The sequence below is a fragment of the Delphinapterus leucas genome, chromosome 2 (assembly GCF_059928025.1).
Source record: "Delphinapterus leucas isolate spDelLeu-1000000601 "Yukka" chromosome 2, BTC_Dleu_Yukka2, whole genome shotgun sequence".
NCBI lineage: Eukaryota > Metazoa > Chordata > Mammalia > Artiodactyla > Monodontidae > Delphinapterus > Delphinapterus leucas.
The window spans coordinates 77,368,575-77,389,996 of NC_143130.1; the positions used below are offsets into that span (position 1 = coordinate 77,368,575).

Below are 21,422 nucleotides of genomic sequence, written 5' to 3' on the forward strand. Positions count from 1 at the left end.
GCTTTTCTCCCTCACTTTCTCCCTTTTCTTTCCCCTCAGTTACTGACAGCAAATGGTTCTTAATTGTTAAACAAGTAAACTGCTCTTGAATTGCTTTGAAAATAGGGATGACATCGACAAACCAAGCTAGAGCTCTCTGTTGTTGGTTGGAACACGGCAGTACTATTGCTGTAGCCAGGCTCTGTGTGCGTGTGTGTGTTGTGTGTGAAGTACAGTATGTTTGTTAAATGCTCTTGATTAGCTTAACTCATGCTTGCCTAGGTCTTTGTGGCTTTAATTACAGTTTTAAATGACATTCGGTGGTGGATACATAAGGTACTTCGCTCCTTCTGCCTCTTAGGGTCCATTTGTTAAATGACCCATCTCACTACACCTGATAGCCTCTGGGTCCTGAGGAAGTTAATGCTCCCGTTGAAAGTGAGCAACTTTATTCCTGAGCTTTGCACATTAGAAGGATCATCATCAAATGTTTTTGAATTACTTACGGAGGTGAAAAATATCTTTATTTTCTATTTGATGACACTTCTGGGTAATGTGAGGAATTATAGTATAATACCTTAGCTTGGAAAGGATTTTACTCCAAAATACAATCAAGTCAGATTCTCAGCTGTTGCCCGTTAAGTGCCAGTTTGACATTCGAAATGATCTGAATTTAGTGATTTGGAGAACCCCACAATCAGCAGCTATAACTTTCATCCACTTGAAACCCATTTGGCCATGACTGATGAAGGGGCTCATCGTGTTTGGGAGGATTGAATTGGAGCAATTGGGAATGAAAACATAAGACCTAATGATGGAGTATCTTCTGTGCAACTTCAAGGTCCAGATCTATGTTCACTTTAAACACTCTTACTGTCGTGCCTTTTTTCTTGGGAAAGTTAGGGTGGAAGAGAAATAAACTAACATTGAGAACTGTAGAAGTAAGACTTCTAAATATTCTTTTGGTTTTAGGAGGCCACATTGTGTTCTGGCCAACCATAGCGCACTGGAGTTAAGTCCTAACTCTGCCCTCTATGGCAGTGTGACCTTGGGCAAGTTGCTCAACCTTTCTTGGCCTTGGTCTCCTCAATTTTGCAGCGAAGCTAGAAATAATGTGTTTCTCAGAAGGCTGGGATGACAATTAAGAGGACTTCTCTCTATAATCGGTTTAACCTGTAGAAAGCACTGGTAGGGGCTCGCTCTTAGGAATACCTAGTTGAGAGGTGGTTTACCATGAAGCTTATGAAATTTAATTTTCAGGACTCCTCACTTGCACATAGCCATTTTTTTGTTTTGTTTTTCCTGCGGTACGCGGGCCTCTCACTGCTGTGGCCTCTCCCATTGCGGAGCACAGGCTCCGGACGCGCAGGCTCAGCGGCCATGGCTCACGGGCCCAGCCGCTCTGCGGCATGTGGGATCTTCCCGGACCGGGGCACGAACCTATGTCCCGTGCATCGGCAGGCAGACTCTCAACCACTGCGCCACCAGGGAAGCCCTAGCCATTTTAAATATTTTCTTTTGTACCTAATTTTGTATTCATTATTGTCGTGTTATCTTAAACAGGACCTCCCAAATTACATGCTTCCGTAAAGCCTTGATTCTCCTTTGTCAAGCCCTCTTCATAAGTCGGTTCCATTATTCCTCTTACTTGGGCGCAGACTTCAGAATTCATCAATTTAAAAAATGCTTTTAATGACTGCTAAAAATAAGACACTGTTTTTAAAGCATCTGCATGATATATGTTATGATAGAGCTCTCTCTAACAGGAATTATCTAGAGGGAGAAGGATTAATTTGTCTCCACACATATATTAAACAGTGGATTTATTTCTGCCGAGGAAAGCAAGAGTGTAGAAGCTTCCTTGATGAGATTCAATAATTTGTAGACTGATCCACTGATGAATGTCACCTGGTGTTAGAACAATAAACTCACTGCAATAAGATACATAGTCTTTCTGGATGCCTCTGATCTGAACCCCAGTTCCATGAACATTTTATAGTATTTGGTTAGGTTGGTGAGTTTATTTTTTGCAGTCTTGGTTGTCTGTTTTATTGGACCTAGAAAAACTATGTGTCTTCTTTAAGGAAAAGAGAGGTATGGGCCCTTCTAACTGAGACCAGGAGGGAAAAACGTTCAGAAAGAGGTGTCCAGAGGTCATGGGTAGAACTATGAGGTACATGACCTACAGGCAGAGTATGACAGTTTCTTCCCAAAGTATGCAGACTTTTTCTTAAAGGGAGGAAAGAGTTCAGTTAATGGGGCATTGACGGAGAGAAGCTTTTCATTGTAAGTTACAGCTCATGCTAAAAGGGGCATTCTGATTAAGGAGACACACACACACACTCACACCTCACAGGCTGAGAGAGGTCGAGTGAGTGGAGGCTGAGGGAGATAGGCACCAAGAAAGGCTGAACAGTTTGAATGGAGATAAGAACAAAGAGTGCTTCCTCTCAGATGAAAGCAACCAAAGCTGAGGCTCATTTTGAAAGCAAAGGAAAAGAAAACAAAGATTTCAGTCAAAGATTTCAGAGGCTAATTTTGCTAAGCTGAAAAGCAGTTAAAAGTGTAGTTCCCAGGCTTCCCTGGTGGCGCAGTGGTTGAGAGTCCGCCTGCCGATGCAGGGGACGCGGGTTCGTGCCCCGGTCCGGGAAGATCCTACATGCCGCGGAGCGGCTGGGCCCGTGAGCCATGGCCGCTGAGCCTGCGCGTCCGGAGCCTGTGCTCCGCAATGGGAGAGGCCACAGCAGTGAGAGGCCAGCGTACCGCAAAAAAAAAAAAAAAAAAAAAAAAAAAAAGTGTAGTTCCTGGGGACTTCCCTGGCAGTCCAGTAGTTAAGACTCCACGCTTCCAATGCAGGGGACAGGGGCTCAATTCCTGGCCGGGGAACTAAGTTGCCGCAGGCCACACGGCATGGCCAAAAAGAAAAAGAAAGTGTAGTTCTGCTTCTGAATATCATCAGAAATGGTTAGGAAGAGGCCAGGGGGACAGAACCACCAGGGCGACCTGCCCCTATTGGTGGCCCAGGTGGCTGAGGCAGCTTGCCCTGGCAGGGACCTAGAGTGGGCTAGACAAAGCTTGAGAGAGAGTTGATGTGGAGCAGTCAAGGCCAACGGAGCCATGAGCCTGTATAGAAGGAAGCCTTCTTCCCAAGAACTGGTTACGTTGACTGAGCATTCACTAAGTGTTCTAAAGCTTTGTGGTTTCTTCTCTTGAGTGCCTCGTATTCATTTCATTTATTAGTTACCTAGTGTAACTGGTTTATTAACCCATAGTATACATTTTATTGGTAACAGTAAATACCATGACACATTTTTTTTTTTAGTGGTGCATACAGTTCACATGTGTCCTGTAGTGACAAGGTTTCCTGCTAAAGTTACATGTAGAATTCCTTGGTAATAGTGACATCTGAGCAATGAAGAGGTCAAACTCTTGGCTGGGAGAAAAACCTGATTATTCTACTGAGAGAGCAGGTGATGACGAATGCATGGTCCTACTTGTAACAGCCATGCATCTGGCTCTTTGCTGGCCATGGTATAAAATCATTTAAGGTTTGAGCCATTTTCAGTTCTGTAGTTATTTACTGAGTGCATCCAGTCCTGGGCTGGGGCAGCTTTTACAGCCCCCAAGAACTGATGACGTGCTGCATCTCTTCCCAACACAGCTTTCAGTGACATCATCTTGGTTGCTTGAAGTTCGCCCTGATGGGGGTATTTACATCATGGAAACTGGCCATCGCTCCATATCAGTTTTCTCCGTCCCTGGAGAGATGGCCAGCAGACACATATTCCATGTGCAGGACATTGTGCTAGGCACTGTGGGGGAATGAAAATGTGAAAATGTGAGTGAGATTACATCCCCGTTGCTAAGGATCTTATTATTTGGTAGAAGGAATTAATGATGTTGATAATAAGTGATCACTTAATATATATACTCTTCTAGAGCTTCACAGATATTAGTCCATTTAATATTACAGAAAGGGGGGGAGATTTGAGGAAATTAATTAATTGCATCGATTTACTGTGGAAAGCAGTGTTTTATCCTAAATGCCTCTGTTTGCAATGTCAAAATTGCCCCTCTTTTCAGGTCCCCACCCCTTCCCCAGTTCTATTCTAGCATTTTGTGAACAAGCTCTTGTTTACGGTTTCTCGGTTCCTAATGACCATAAAGCCTTTGGTCATTCTCGCTTTCATTCTCCGTCTTCTCAGACTGAAGGGCCTTAAGGCCTTGAGCTCACCAGGCTCCCTGTCTTCTTCCTCGCCCCACTCACCCGTCTCAGGACGCTCCCTTTCTCTCCGCTTTTGCTGGGAGTGGTAGGTGACACTGTATCCCCCTGCTCATTTTGAGGTCGAAGTTTTGAGGTGCAAACACAACATCCATATCTTTGTTTATTCATGAAGCATCTGAAATGTGTCCCTTGAAAAGGAAGGACAGGAGATATTAATGATCATCACATCTTTGGAGCGAAGGATTTCAGAAGAAGCCTTTATAAACACTTCACAGTTTTGTAGTGTCTAAGTCATATAGCAGCAGAGAGGGCTTGGGGAAATGATTTTCGCCGAGGCTGTTTAGTTGAGAAAGGTCGATATAGCCAGTGCTTGTCGAGGCTTGTGGTTTGAACGGTGGCTGGAGGAGATCTCGGCATGTGTAAATCTGCATTCTTCCTCGACTGTTTGCTGTAGGTTCAGACAAAACCAGGATTGGAGTTGGGATTCCTGCTTCAAGCCTTCTTTATTATTTGCTAGACCACGACATTTACAAGTAGGATATTCTTATTCATCTGAGGTGGAAATGTACTGTAGCTTCCGGGAATGGATCAAGATTCTAGCTAAGGAAACTTATTTTAAAACCTGAACTTGATCTGCCAACTTTCTTGGCCAAAAGGGAGACCAGCAAGCGGGTATTTGGTTTAAAATGGGAAAGGAAGAGCCAGGCTTTGCTTTGGACTATGTAGTGATAGCTAATTCTTTTCTTTCTTCAAGCTTCCTCCTTCAATTAATGTAAATACGTTAATGTGATATGATTTCCCTAATAGACAACACTGATAGGAACAGGGGTGGGACCGAACCTTAATGGTTTCTGTAGCATGTTTAATTTCTGATGTTGCTGTTAAATGTTCAGGAAAATTAGTCACATTTAGAACCATCTGTTTCCAAAAGTGGTTAAAGTGTGACTAGCCTTCTAACTAACCATTTTATTGCTTATGATAATAGTTGTGGCATGAAATTATTCTTTTGATTCCCTTTGTTTTCTGCTATGAATACTCACACATTTTGCTTCTAGGGAACTGGGATTAAAAATGTAAAAGGACACCCTTCAAGTGTCTTGGCCATCACAGATGTAAAAAGGAATCTAAATTTTTACTTTCCTTTCAATTCCAATATACCTTATCTTTGATTTAGATACAGTTATGGATTGGAAGCCATAGTTAAGAAGTATATGAAATCTTCAGTAGTAACAAGCACTGCGTGATCAATGGATGCTTGAAGAAATGATTTTGGAGGATGCTAATATGTGGTGCCTTACACATTTTATTTCTTGTGTTGTTTCTGTTGAGGGAATGGGAAGAGGTAGGATATGGTGGACAGAATCCCTTACATGTATGCATGCCTTTCACAAGAAGGAAAAACCAACTTTAAAGCTGGCAACCAAAGAATTTGGCCAGTGTAACCTTCAGTTTTTTTTTTTTTTCCCTTCTGAATGGTTGTTTCCATAGAATGGGCATGAAACTTATATATGACAGTCCAAACCTTTTACTGGGCAAGTCAAAGTTCTGGCAAGCCTAACTGGAATATTTGTTAGGGTATTTAAAATATTCACATAATGGGTTTCTTTAGGAAAGAAAAAGTCTCCCATTCTGGGTTGTGGGTGGTGCTTTATTTTTGAGTGGTCATTAGAATGGCCACAATTGCCTAACTTTGGATTACTCCTTGACCTCTTGTTATGTAAAAATTAAATCCAAATTCTTTTTCTGTCCTGAATGGGTATGGATGTTCAAATCTGCTCTGATGGTGAAGCACATATCTCTGTGCTGTAGCACTCACACAGGGGAGGAAGATTGACCTGCCTTACCTGCTGCCTGTCTGCTTGGGAACACTGTTTCTACTTGACAACATAAGAAAAGTTTTTCTTTGGGCCGCACCGCGCGGCATGCGGGATCTTAGTTCCCTGACCAGGGATCAAACCCTTGCCCCCTGCAGTGGAAGCACGGAGTCCTAACCGCTGGACTGCCAGGGAATTCCCAGAAAAGTTAAAAACAGAAAACCCTTTTATGGGACAAAGAAGTTTAACAGAAGAAAAAGGAGGGAGAGTTTTTGAAACCCCAAATCTATTTTTTATTACAGCTATATTGAAAGTTTTGTTTTTCTACAAATTAAGAATGAACATAACGCAAATGTGAAGTGATTTTTTTTTTAAAAACTGTGCTACACGGTGATCGTAACTTCCAGATGCATAAAGGAACAAAATGTTTAACTGTAAAACATTTCACTGTACAGTGGCAGTAGAATAGCCCTCGCTTTATGTCACCAGGAGTGGCAGCAGCTGGGATTACTCACTTGAGGCTGGACGTTACCTGGAGCTTTGGATGCTCAATTAGTGGCCTAATCCTTCCGAGGGCGAACAATTCCTCCCTCACTGTCTGTGGCTCTTGGTATGGGAGAAACTGGCTATTTTCTGAAATACTTCTTGTGTCTTCTGAATAGGGGTGGGAATAGCTAGAATTGAGGCCTTTTAAAATTAAAAATTTGAGCTAACTGGTGGTGAAGTTGTCCCTTCCAGTATCTAGCCAGGCAAGCACCTAGGTTGGTCCCTACCAGATGATTTGTGAGATGGGTTGCTGACAGCTTGTTCAATAATCCTCCATGACAGTCATTTGTAAATGGCATTTTGCTCCTCTTAGGGCAGTGGAATCGATGGCTTGCTTGCCAAATTTTTAAATGGTAGCTTGTTATGGTATGTTTTACAGAACAAATAGGGACTGGAACACCTTAATTAGGCCACTATAAAAATGAAATGGCAGCACTTACACCAGGCGGAATCCTCCATGCAAGTTCCGCAGAGAGAATTTTTGATGGCTCTAGTTGAGTGTAGGGCAGAGCCACATCACCGGCTGCATGTGGAATCTGTAATGCAAAGGGCAAGAGCTGTTCAAAGAGAATTGATGCGATTAGCTTCACCTACATTCTGTCGGCATTCTCTCAATTACCTCCTGACCCTCTCTCTTTCCACCTTTCTCCTTTTCATAGCCAAATCAGCCCTTGTATACAAATAGTCCTTTACTCATGCCTTATGCAGGAGGGCTTTTGCTTGGTTTTGTTTTTTTTTTTTGCTTGGAATTTTTAACAATTTTTTTTTTTCTAGCTAAAAAGTGAATATGGATATGAGAAAAAGAGGAGGAGATCAGGGACTGAATGTCTTTCTTCCCTGGAATATCTACTTTATACAAGGAGAACTTAGAGTGTAGGAGAGCAGGGGACAGTATTATATATTCTTTGCTGCTTTTCTCTCCCAGGCAAGTCCTCTGCTGCCGGTGACTAGCGGTTTCTAGATAATTTGACTAGAAATAGCTGACAGTACGGACACGAGTGATAATGATGAACAATTAGTAAAAAAGTGGTTAAAAGAATTTATCTCCCCATCGTGAAACAGTTGCACAAAAAAGAACTTTGACATTATCTTGTGTTATTAAAACAGGTTATCAATCTTGTATTAGTTCCTGGTATACAGCAAAGTGATTCATATATCTATATATATATCTATATATATATACATATCTATTCTTTTTCAGATTCTTTTCCATTATAGGTTATTACAAGATATTGAGTAGAGTTCCCTGTGCTATACAGTAGGTCCTTGTTAGTTATCTATTTTGTATATAGTAGTGTGTATATGTTAATCCCAAACTCCTAATTTATCCCTTCCCTACCCCGTTTCCCGTTTGGTAATTATAAGTTTTAAAAAAATTTTTATTTTATATTGGACTATAGTTGATTTACAATGTTATATTAGTTTCAGGTGTACAGCAAAGTGATTCAGTTATATAGATAGATAGATAGATTCTTTTTCAAATTCTTTTCCCATTTAGGTTAGTACATAATACTGAGTAGAGTTCCCTGTGCTAAGAAGTAGGTCCTTGTTGGTTATCTATTTTAAATATAGTATATGTCAATCCCAAACTCCCAACTTATCCCTCTGCCCACCTTTTCCCTTTGGTAACCATAAGTTTGTTGTCTGTGTCTGTGAGTTTGTTTCTGTTTTGTAAACAAGTTCATTTGTATGTTTTTTTTTTAGATTCTGCATCTAAGTGATATGATTGTCTTTCTCTGACTTCGCTTAATATGATAATCTCTAGTTGCATCCATGTTGCTGCAAATGGCATTATTTCATTCTTTTTTATGGCTGAGTAATATTCCATTGTATATATGTGCCACATCTTCTTTATCCATTCATCTGTCGATGGACAGTTAGGTTGCTTCCATGTCTTGGCTATTATAAATAGTGCTACTATGAACATTGGGGTGCATGTATCTTTTCAAATAAGTTTTCTCCGGATATATGCCCAGGAGTGGGATTGCTGGATCATTTGGCAGCTCTATTTTTAGTTTTTTGAGGAACCTCCATACTGTTCTCCATAGTGGCTGCGCCAATTTACATTCCCACCAACAGTGTAGGAGGATCAGGTTATGAATCTTGCTGGGTGTCTGTCATTTATTATTTTCATTCATTTATTCACTCCTTCTGTATATATTTACTCTGTACCTACTATGGGCCATCTCTGCATGAGGCACTGGAGATGGACTAATGAATCAGTCAGATGTGGAGCTTACAAACATTGAAAATGACATAACGAACTACAATGGTGATGGAAGTTTGAGGGAGAGGTACAGTGGGCTGTGTGAACATTAGTCAAGGGGTGACTTGCGGATAAGGATGGTCAGATTACAGTCTGGAAGCTGCCTTAAGTCTTGGTTAGTACTTATAAAAATACATCGATGAACAGGTAATTATGAAATAGCATTTCTAGGAAGATCTTTGTAGAAAAATGTAACCGTGTGTCCAGAGAATCCAGAGTGAGTGAACGGGAGTACTTGCAGAATAGAACAGGTAACTAAGAGAGAAAATAATTGGCCACCTATTTTATTTAAAGTGGGAGCCATCTCCCTGGAAAATGGATTCAGGTTTGTTTTGCTGATTGATCCCTGGGAAATGGTGGTCCTTGTGCTCTGGATAACATTTTCCAGGGTGCTTGATAAGTATTCTGGATAGCAAACATCTTTAGCAGAATTTCCCCATGAGTTTACTTTTGCAATCCATTTATTTGAACAAGTTTATTTGACAGGCTTTCCATATTTCCCCATTATATTTTATCTTGTTGATTTTAGCGTATTTAGTTTTCTCTGAATTCTCATCCTGACATCCACAAACTTGCCTCTTCTGTCTTGATGTCATCTGGAAATGGGTTGAAGACGCCTTGTCTTCCTTCATCTTGTCTGATAAAACTGCTAAACGTGACAGGGCTAGATGCGAAGCTGGGTGCTCGCGCCAGAGGTCTCCCTTCGGGCTCACATCGCTCCGTTAGTAAGGTGTTCAACCAGATTTGAATTCCCAGCACTGTGCCGCCAGCAGCGCTGTATGATGTGGGGGACAGTTCACTGGCAGGAGTCTGGGAGCACCGGCTGGGGATACCAGGGTTCTCAACTGTCGTGGAGTGGCAGACCAGCCCCCTGAAATGAGGAGCAGAAATGCGTGTTGGAGCTGAAAAGCATTTTCTCCACCCCAGAAACTGCAAACTGAAGGAGTAACAGACTGTGGAAGCCAGAACTTTCCCGAGCTTCACACGTGTCCAATACCGTATTTACCGGCCATCTCTAACAGGTGTCCTATAGGGACCTCAAAGCAAACAGGTCACAAATTGAACTCATCCTTCCCCATCCCCCAGAACTGTCAACCTCTGCCTTTGTTTCCTATTGATAGTTTTCTCTCCCACCTGATCCATCTTCCACATTGCGTTCAGAGTGATCTTTCTAAAAAACCTAACATTGTCCCTTCCTTGGTTCAAAATTTGTTCCTGGCTTTCTCTGTATATGCAGGATAAAATCTGAATGCCTTCCTGTGAATGACTGTCCATGATCTGACCTCACCCAAGCTACCAGCTTCGTCTTTGGCTCACTGCTTTATTAATTGACATCACACAGAATGTCTTTGTTTTCCTGTACATGTTATGTTTCCCATTCTCTTACCTTTGCATATGTTATTCCCTCTGGTCAGAGCCCCATCTCCCTGAGAGCCTCCTTCTTGCAAACTGCAAGCCTCAATTCCAGGATCACATTCTCTGTGAAGCCTGGAGAGACTTTATAGAGAAGTCTTCCGAGACTGTCTGGCTGGTTCATGGGCCCACCCCAGTGCTCAGATAAAACCATCGATACTACCATTTTCATGCTGATCATGGGTGTTGTAATTGTGTTTTTCTCTTGAAGGCAGGGTCCATGTCACTCTGTCTTTGAACCTCCAGCACCTCATAGAATGTGTAACTCTTGGAAGGTGATTATGGAACGAAGCACAGCTAAGACTAGAGCTATGCACCTCTGGAAATGAAAGCTGAGCAGGGACTCTTTGTGGGGTTGGATCCCGAGATAAAGACAGAAGGACAGTTTTCCCCTTTGTAAATGTTCCTGCGACACCTCAGTCCTGGCTCCGCCTAATCCATCCTGTGGCAGAGGCTGCTGTTGGTGCAGCTGTATCCATCTTTTCTTCTTCCTTTAATAATAGAACTGTAGAGTTTAGCTAGGTGTGTGGTTTCCCAGACACAGAGCACATTTGTCACATTCCCTTACAAGATGTGGTCATGCAGTAAAGTTCTCACCAGTAAGATAAGAGAAGGAGAAATGTGTGGTAAGTTCACGTTATGCCGTTAAAAAGAATGAAGTATAGTCTCCTTGACGTTTTCTCGCTCTCCCATTGGCTCTTCTGTGGATGTGGTGGAGGCTGTCAGAGCATCCATCTATCTTGTTATGGAAACCCTGGGTTGAAGATGGCTGAACTGTGCCACTAGTCCTGGATGACTAGCTCCTAGACTGTGATTGCAGAAGAGAAACTTCTGTCTTGTCTAATCCATTGTAGTTTTGGATCTCTGTAGAGATCCTGTAGAGACTGGGCCAAAATATTAAGTACCTTTTAAACAAATTGTGTTCATGAATGACTCTCAGTTATTTAGCAGAACATGCCTTGACATGTACCTTTATATGTTCATTTAGTCACATTGGTTTAAAAATTTTGAAAAATTTCAAATGTACACAATTGTAATAATCTTTTAGTGATATGTGCTTCATATTTTTCTTTTCTGTTTTTTAAAGTAATAAGAAGTTATATTTAGAGTTAATACTCACCTCTGATCCCAATGCTCTTTTTTCCTTCAGAAGCCACCTCTATTCTCATTGTATATTTATAATTCTCATGCATACTACTATACTTTCAACTACATTTTATGTACCTTTAAACATATGTAGCATTTTTATATGTTAAAAAAAGCATACTTTTTTCTGATTAGGTTTTTGTGATTTGTGTATGTTGATTTATATATGGTTGGTTCATATCTTTACTATGTAATATTTCACTAAATGAATATAATTCACTTAAGTGATCCTCTTATTGACGAATTTTGAGGTTTTGTCTAATTTTTAACTATTGTCAACATTTGCTGCAAGAACACCCAGTGTATGTCTTTTGTGGTCACATGCAGCAGAAATAATGGGGCAGAACCAATATTTGAAGAGCTACTAAGGGTTTCCAAAAATGAGAAAAGGTATTAAATCAGCTAAAATTCAAGAGGCTTATGAACCCCAGAGTTGATGGACTAGTGCATCATTTTGAACGTTTGCAGGTATCATGACAATTGGAAGAGAGCTCTGGAAGGTTTTGCACTGACAATTAAAGCTCTGGGTCTAAAAGTGATACATGGTACTTCCTCTCACAGCTGTTGGTCAGAACTAGTTACATGACGCCACCCAACCACAAGGGACCAGGAAGTAGAATCTTAGTCTAGGGTGTGCCCAGAAGGAGAGACCAGTTAGGATATTTGACAGTCAACATGACATTACCCTAAACTTAAACCATACTTCTATTAAAATCACTAAATCCAAAAGCAAACAGTTTAATTTCTACTTGACAATCTTGTCAGGATTGATAATAACAGCAAATAAGTGGCATTTCTTAAGGGCCCACTATAATCCCAGCTCTGGGCTTTATTTTCCTTATTTAATTAAATATTCTCAGTAGCTTTAGGGGGAAGTGGTATTATTATTCCCATCTTACAAATGAGGAAACTGAGGAAGGATGAATAATTAGGTCATAGAGCTAGGGGGCTGGAGAGCCTGGGTGTAGACTCCAGAGCCAGCCTGGGACTCTTCCCCCTACACAGACCACCTGCGTGGGTCCTCCAAGCCTCTGGTCTCAGGCCTCCTTGTCTAAGAGAACCAGAGGTGAAGGCCTGTCTCTGCCTGTCCTTAGAGTTTAAAGCCACTAGTGTTCTCCGGAACAGAGTTTAGCAACCTTATGCTCTCACAGTAAGTGTTCAAAGCACCTCAGCATTCTAGTCAGGAGATAAAACAGCTGTTTCCTCCAAATGGCTTATACTGAAATGTAAATGAACAAGGACGTTATTAAAAAAAAAAAAAAAAAAAAGGCAGAAAAAGAGGAAAATAGATTTAAGCTCCTGCCTTTTAAAATTTTTATCATTTCCCATCCAAGCTTACTGTTTTTGTTTAATCTTGCCATTCCTTTTCTTCTTCCTTGTGTGCTCTTTTTCTTAGGGATATGCAAACTTTATTAGTCAGCTCCTCTTTCAAGCTCTGTATGCTTTTGTGTTTGAGAATTGGGAATCAGGTGCTTTTACTGTTAGCCTCCGGGTGGATCTGAGCACGAGGACGCTTTATGAATAATCGAGGTTGACATCTGCAGCGTCGTTCCTTCATTATAAATATTGTTAAAGGAGCTGTGACCACCATGGGCTCCCACTGAACAAGTGTGCACGGGGAAGGCAGACACAGCCTTTGATTTCAGCTCTTTTCTGGTTATCACTTCACTGATGACCCTGGCGATGACAGGTCTCTTAGATTTGGCTGCCTTTTTTTCTTTTCCCAGAAAGTTTCTTGTCAATTAGCATAAGTGTTTGGTCTGCAGGAAGCTGGGTTCATCTTGCCAACTCCAAAGGCTAAGAACCACAGTTAATATTAGTGCTTGAGCGTTGCCTTTGCCTGAATCCCTAATGAACGCTGAGCTGCTTTGTGACTTTAATCATTTTAAGTTCCATTTGGATTAGGTATAGCATGATGATCTTTTTCAGGGAGAAAACAGGTTACGGTGCTCAAGGTCTTTGGCCCTTCTCCCCACCTCCTGAGAAAGCTCAGGCACCACAAATGTCTGAAAAGACACCAGTATGCCATTCATATCTCTACCAAATGCCTCCTCCCACGTGTACCCCACTAATCCCTGGTCACATTATTAGCAAACGATCCTTTAGATTATTCTTGTTATCTTGACACTGTTTCCATTTTCAAAATGGAGGAGATAGCAAACTTGAATTTACATCATGTGAGTAAAACTGCAAATTTCCTGTCTACCCCCTTCCCCTGCTCCATTGCCTTCTATCCCCCCGCCACCTCCCAGTAGATGCCCCAAAGTATTATAGAACCTGCTATTACCTGCTAAGAAATGTTATGGACTTCATCTCATTTAATTGTGTCAATAGCCCTGTGAGGAAGGTGATATTGCTGTTCCAGTTTCCTTGAAAGATACAGAAACCCAGGCTTAGGGAGTGAGAGGACTTGCCGAGGTCACACAGTGAGTCACAGAATCTGAGATAAGATGCTGGGCCTATAATTTAAGTTGTCGACTCTCCAGCCTTGTCCAGGTTTATTAGCAATATTGGCCATGCATTCATTCTGCCAACATCATTGAGCATTTGTTTATGTCAAGCACTGGGATTACAAACATAACTAAAACAGTAGCTCAGATCCTGGTGAGGAAGGAAGCCCTGTTAACTGGTGGTGATGGTACTGAGTCACTAACATAGTAAGATACTCGACAGTGCAGTGGTTGAAATGGGGAACTTTGGGGGTCAAGAGGAGAGCTGTGTACTGTGCTCTCAGGGGCTCAGGGAAGCCTTCTTGGAGGAAGTGTTGTGTGGGGATGAGTGTTAAGATAAAAAGGTAGGGCTTCCCTGGTGGCACAGTGGTTGAGAGTCCGCCTGCCGATGCAGGGGACACGGGTTCGTGTCCCAGTCCGGGAAGATCCCACATGCCGCGGAGCGGCTGGGCCCGTGAGCCATGGCCGCTGAGCCTACACGTCCGGAGCCTGTGCTCTGCAAAGGGAGAGGCCACAACAGTGAGAGGCCCGCGTACCGCCAAAAAAAAAAAAAAAAAAAAGATAAAAAGGTAAGTCTCATTGAAAAGGAGCTGAGAGTCTGCTTTCAGGCAGAGGAAGGGGAAAGAGATTCCTTCCTTTTCTAGGCCCTTTTAAAAACGCTTCAAATACTTTGGAGTAATCCTGCCAAAATTTTGATGTGTGTATATACACGTGTGTGCTTGCGTTTCAAAAAGTCACATTCCCAAATGTAAAAATGCATTTTTGATTTGCCAGATATGGGCATAGGGAAGACAGGAGTAGTTGCAGGCTTTGGAAGGAAGTTTGGAAGGAAATATGGGTATTTGGTTTTGGGTATGTTGAATTTGAGTTGTTTGTAGGACCTTCAAGTGAAGATACCCAGGCATTTGGCTGAGGAGTGGCGATCTGGAATTTAAGAGAGAAACCAGGGCTGGAGATGTAAATTTGGAATCATAAACTGATCCAGGAAGGCAGTGAAATCGGCATGCAAGCAGACAGATGAGAAGAAAGCCGGATATTGAGTCCTGAAAAGTATCAATGTTGAGAGGACAAGTAGAGAGAAGATGCCCTCAAAGGAGATTAAGGAGGTGGGAGGAAAATAAGGGGAGTGTTGTGAAACCCTAGGGAACAGAACATTAGGAGAGAGAGCACAATACAGTCTAATGTTGCTGTCAAGCACATAATTGTCAACGACACATGGCCATTGGATTTGGCATCCGGGAAGCACTGTCAGCCTTGTTGAGAGCAACTTCAGTGGGGTGTGGGTCAGTCTCTAGGCTGCAGGAGCAGAGAAGTGAACAGAGGATTGGAGTAGAGATTACCTTTTATGAGGTGGCCTTTGATTTTTCTATCAGTTTCTCTGAAGAACAAGAGAGATGTAGGGAAGTATTTGTAGAGGGACACAGTGTTGATGGAGGAGATTTTAAGGTGGAAGGGGGCATTGGGATGCTCATTGGATGTGTCTAACAGACAGAGAGGGGGCAACCAGCTGAGCACCTCTCCAAGGCGGGGGAGGGGTGGTGAAGTCCCAGGCCAAGACGGGCGGGATGGAAGGGTTAGCCTAAGCAAGAGGAGGAATCTTCTTCCCTGTTGACAGGGAGGTCTGAAGAACGGCTCAGGATTAGAATGGCTAGTAGGAGTCAAGACCCCAGGATAATTTGCTGCGTGCTGTGTGTCAGGCACTGTGCCATTCACATATGTAAATAACCTGGTGTAATCCCAATATTACAGATGGGGAAAGGGAGGCTTAAGAAGTCCAGTAAGGTTCCCAAGGCCACAGCTGGTGGTGCAGAGCTGGGATTGGAACCCAGGCAGCGTCACTGCAGAGCATGTTCCCCGACCACACGCCCAGCTGCATCAGGCTGATTCTTAGGCAAGAATCAGGAAGCTCCAGGAAACGATGGCAAGAGGTCTGTCTCGGGCCTCCTTTGTTGCCCTGGTTTGTCCTCTCCCTAAGCTGGCTGTCTCTTTCTACTTCATGAATATTAATTCCCTTTGGTCCTTGGAGGTCAAGTACTTGTGTGTATTTTGAGGGTGTGAATATCTGACACCTCTTTATCCAATATTTGCGTCAATTCATGGCCTCTGATTTATCCTGTGTAATTGTCAAGTGTTTTTCAAACTATTAAGTTTTCACATGATTTTTAGGGGAGCTGTGCCTTTTCTATAAGAATTTAAACTGTTTTGTTTATCTTTGTTAGAAACTCTTAGTAGAACTATACTTTGTGTCGCTGGGATGATCACCTTATAATTAGTCCTTGCCCCACAATTCCCATTCCCATGTCACATTTGTATTATAATTGTATTGGCCCCAAGAACCCAACTATGATGATTGATATAGGGCTAGTGAGAAAAGATCAGAGGCTTAAGATAAAAATAATATATCTATACTAAGTGAAGGGTAAATAACCTCAGTGAACAAATATTTAGTGCTAGGTACTATGAAAGAAAACAAAAGATACAGGGAGAATCTAGAAGTCAACTGCACTTTCAGGGAGATGATATTCTCTTTGACAAAATTAGACTAACATAAAACAATTGGTAAGTTTTTAGGGTTTAAGTGGATGGGATTTCACTAGGGTTCTCTGATAAAAGAAAGAAAAATGTGGCTTGCGCTTAAGGTCAAATGATACATCCTATTCCATTCAAAACCCCCTATCTACCTTATCACTAAATTGAGCATTGAAACCAGTATGTTCCATTGAACCTGTGGGAGTAGAGTGGAAGGTGATTGGGTCTGTAGTCCTAGCTATACTCCTTTCTCAGAGGAGGTAAAGAGACGAGGGCCATACCTGAGAGCCAGGTCAGTGGGGGAAGGGAGTAAAGAGAATGTCTTTATTCCTGTCCTTGAGGACACGGGGAGGGGGGAAGGGTAAGCTGGGACAAAGTGAGAGAGTGGCATGGACATATATACACTACCAAATGTAAAACAGATAGCTAGTGGGAAGCAGCCGCATAGCATGGGGCGATGAGCTCCGTGTTTTGTGACCACCTAGAGGGGTGGTTTAGGGAGGGTGGGAGGGAGACGCAAGAGGGAGGAGGTATGGGGATATATGTATATGTATAGCTGATTCACTTTGTTATACAGCAGAAACTAACACACCATTGTAAAGCAATTATACTCCAATAAAGATGTTAAGAAAAAAACAATGTCAGTTGGGCTGCTAAGGGGACAGCCACCCTGTCTTGTCCTGTCAGTGGCCTGACAAATGTCTGAATCTGACCAAAGCAGTAACTCCTCCTCCCTTGGAGGGAGCAGGGCTGGTAAATAAGGCAGAGGAGGGTCTGGTGGGGGGAAAACGGGTTGCAGGGTACGCACCTCCTGCATGATCGATGAGGCACCAACATGTAGGTATTGTCGTTATAGGATCCAGGGCATTTAGAGTCACTGCCAGCGTGGGAGTCTTGATAGCACAGATTGTATCGCTCAGCTTTTCAAGAACAGAACTCAGTTCATTTTCCCAGAGGGGATTAGGCTGAGGAATCAATTCACATGCACAAAGCCCCCAGGAGACCGATGTGCAAACTGGAGTGATGATGTATTAATTGACAGTGGGAGAGTGTGGCTGGCATCAGCTCCGCACACCAGGCACACTCGCCTTTCTGTGTATATGCTTGGGCTGTTACATTACAGGTGAGAAGGTTACTCATTGAGTCCCAGGTTTGAGGAGAGCAACTGAATATTCTTGAGTGATAACTTGATGAATTGCCCATCTCCAATCCAAGGACGTCTGTCATAGAAGTCAACATGATCTACAATTAGAGTAGCAGTCTCATGGACAATAATGTTACTGTAAACCAGAGGCTTTTGTTATTATATTTCTTCAAGACAGTGCTTGTGGTAAGTTTGGGTCATCTGATGATACTTACTATTTGGACTGATGTATTGCAGAGAACGTTTTGGGATGGCACCTTCATCTTTTGTCACAAGTCATCTTTAACTGTGGGTAATATGCAAGGATGATTCCCACAGATGGCCATTGCAATAATGTTATGTTGGCTCTTATTTCAAGAAACTGAAAATTTCAATTTCTTAGAGCAATCTCGTCTTTTCTGGGCCCATAATTCTGGATGTACCCTGTATTTGGAGCTTGGCAGTTCCATGTTCTCAGCAAGGTTTAGAGCGGACTAGAGGAAAGACAGTGAATTAACATTATCTACTATGTGTTAAGAAATTGAGAGCTGCCTGGTGAGGTAGAAGAACCCCCATGTTAAGCCTTAGGAAGTTGAGCTCAGGAGGGGGTCAAGAACTCTGTCCAAGGACACATGATGGCTGGAAGTAGAGGACCTTGGAGTCTAGGTTAGTCCTGCACCCAAAGGAAGCACTTTGGGAATTAAAAAAAAAAATTTTTTTTTTACTTTAAATTTATTTTATTTTTTAAACATCTTTATTGGAGTACAGTTGCTTTACAATGGTGTGTTAGGTTCTGCTTTATAACAAAGTGAATCAGCTATACATATACATATATGCCCATATCTCCTCCCTCTTGAATCTCCCTCCCACCCTCCCTATCCCACCCCTCTAGGTGGTCACAAAGCATCAAGCTGATCTCCCTGTGCTATGCGGCTGTTTCCCACTAGCTATCTATTTTACATTTGGTAATGTATATATGTCCATGCCACTCTCTCACTTCGTCCCAGCTTACCCTTCCTCCTCCCTGTGTCCTCAAGTCCATTCTTTACGTCTGCGTCTGTATTCCTATCCTGCCCCTAGGTTCTTCATAACCATTTTTCTTTTTAGATTCCATATATATATATATGTATCAGCATACGGTATTTATTTTTCTCTTTCTGACTTACTTCACTCTGTATGACAGACTCTAGGTCCACCCACCTTACTACAAATAACTCAGTTTCGTTTCTTTTTATGGCTGAGTAATAGGGAATTCAAAATTTATCTCTGCCAGTTGAAGGGTTTCATATAAGAGGTAAGACTTTAGCCGAGTCCTGAAGGGCAAGTAGCAGTAGGAAGAGGAGAAAATTTTCATTTAATGAACAAGTCTGTATTGTCCTAGCTAACCCACCTCTTGGTTTTTCATTCAGTTCTGGCTGCTACACTTTTCAAAGACTGTAGATAAACTGGAGTGTATTTAAAGCTATGGTTCTGATCCTTTAATCCACCATGGATCATGTGGTTTATCAGATTCATGGGAGGAAAATACTCACCTGGGTATTTTTAGTTTCTTCCAAGTCTGTGGCACAAAATAACTTATAAAGTAAGTTATCCTTAATCCTGAGTGTAGTTGCTATAGCAATTTACCTTTTCTTTTCTCCCCCCCCTCCCCCGTCCCCCCCTCCCCCCTCCCCCCTCCCCCCTCCCCCTCCCCTCCCCCTCCCCCTCCCCTCCCCCTCCCCCTCCCCCTCCCCCCTCCCCCCTCCCCCTCCCCCTCCCCCTCCCCCCTCCCCCCTCCCCCTCCCCCTCCCCCTCCCCCTCCCCCTCCCCCCTCCCCCCTCCCCCCTCCCCCTCCCCCCCTCCCCCCTCCCCCCTCCCCCCTCCCCCCTCCCCCCTCCCTCCCCTCCCCCCTCCCCCTCCCTCCCCTCCCCCCTCCCCCCTCCCTCCCCCTCCCCCCCTCCCCCCTCCTCCCCTCCCCCCTCCCCCTCTCCCCCCTCCCCTCTCCCCCCTGCCCTCCCCTCCCTTCCTCTCCCCTTTTCTTTCCTTTTCTCTTCTATAATTTAACATCTGGTATCTGTCTATCTATATAGCTGCACCGGGTCTTAGTTGTGGCATGTGGGATCTTTAGCTGTGTGTGTGGCGTGCAGGATCTTTTAGTTGCGGCATGCAGACTCTTAGTTGTGGCATGTGGGATCTAGTTCCCTGATGAGGGATCGAACCTGGGCCCCCTGCATTGGGAGTGTGAAGTCTTAACCACTGGACCACCATGGAAGTACCAGCAATTTACCCTTTCTTTTCTTAGTGATCACAAGAATGATTGTGTTACAAAATCCTGGTTAATCCAGTGATACAGAGATTAGAAACCAGGGTGGTGATAGAACCAAAATCATGTTCTATGAAGAATGATTCAAGGAAGCAAGGATCTTTGGAAGAGAGTGTTGAAGACATGGTAGGGGATTTCACATATTTGGAGGACTGTCAAACGAAGGGAGTAGGTTTGTCCAATGAGACTTAAAGGGCTATAACTAGGATCGAGGATTAAAGCTACAGGACAGAAGAGTTGACTCAGAATAAGGAAAACATTTTTAAGGTGATATAAGAAGACAGAATGCTCTCTGCCCCAAGGTAGGGAGCTCCCCATTGCTGGGGCTTTTGGGGCAGGGTTTGGACAACGCCTTGTTACAGATGTTGCTAAAGAGATCCAAGCTCTGGGTGGCGCGGGACCATATGTGCTTTAAAACTCATTTCAACTCTGGAATTCTAAAACCAATACTTTTATTTTTTTGTCTATAACAATGCATTTTATTTTTTTAAATTTTATGTAGAGTAATACAATATGTATTTTTTTTAATCTTGTTTCTTTCACCAGCATAATTATCTTGAGATCCATCCATGTCATTGCATGTGTCCATAGTTCACTCCTTTGTATTACTGAGTAACATTCTGTTACTAAAACTAATAATTTTAAAAGCTATATTTTGGCTTCTTATTATCTATCAAACACCAGAGTACTATTAGTAACCTGATTAATAACCAACAAATTGAAAAATTTAAATCTTTGTCCTGTAGGAATCCAGCCGTGCATTTTATCTTCAAAACTCCAAAGCTGGAAAGGTCCTGGTTTCCAAAGAGATTACAAAGTTGATTGTAGATTATTGATTGTGTTTGCAAAAAGTATCCTTGAAAAGGGAGGTTTGTTCAGGAGCCATCACATTAGAATAAAGGAGTCCTTGAGAATAAAGGGGCTTTAAGAATAGATGCGTCCTTGGGATGTGTCAAGAGTTTATTCCCCATCCCCAAACCAAGCTTATCATAAATTATTATTAAAGTAAGTTAGTCATCTATTTGGTCTCTAAGGATTTAGTACGTAAAAGCCATGGTAATGTATAAAATTACTTCCGGAAAGAACGTAGGGAAAGCAAGGGCCAAGTGGTCTGAAGTTGTCTCTCTCTGTGTGGTATTTCCTGTTCATCGTAACTTGGAGCATTTGTATTGGACCTGCTTGTGTTTGTTTTAAGTGATCTTTGGCTTTCAAGTGTTTGCAGAACACAAAGTATTCTTAACCTGGGATATTATAATGGGTGTCATAGTAATAAATTTTTATCATATGGATTTTTCTATCAATGTTTCAATAAATATCAAATTTCTATCAATAGAAAGCAGTAATCTTATTCTAGTTACTCTTCAGAGTCAAAGAGATATATAGGTATTGAGGTTTTGCCACAGCAAAGCAATTTTTGGTTAAATATTAGGGTTTTCTAAACTGTAAGAAATATTTGAAAAGGCGCAGCGGGGAGGGTCCCTGGGTGCTGATGGCTACCGAGCAAATTGCTTATTAGCAGGGTAGTAACATAATGTTAGAAGAGAAAGAGTGTGAAGAATAGATTTCCTTCCTAACACTATTTCAGTCTTCTGTCTCTCTATATTGCCAACAGTAAGCAGAGTACCTAGA

At 42.4% G+C, this 21,422-nt stretch overlaps 1 pseudogene; it reads right to left on the reverse strand.

Annotated features, from left to right (window-relative positions):
- The window catches only part of LOC111177897 (uncharacterized), a 123,660-nt pseudogene that overhangs the window by 42,906 nt on the left and 59,332 nt on the right, over positions 1–21,422 (reverse strand).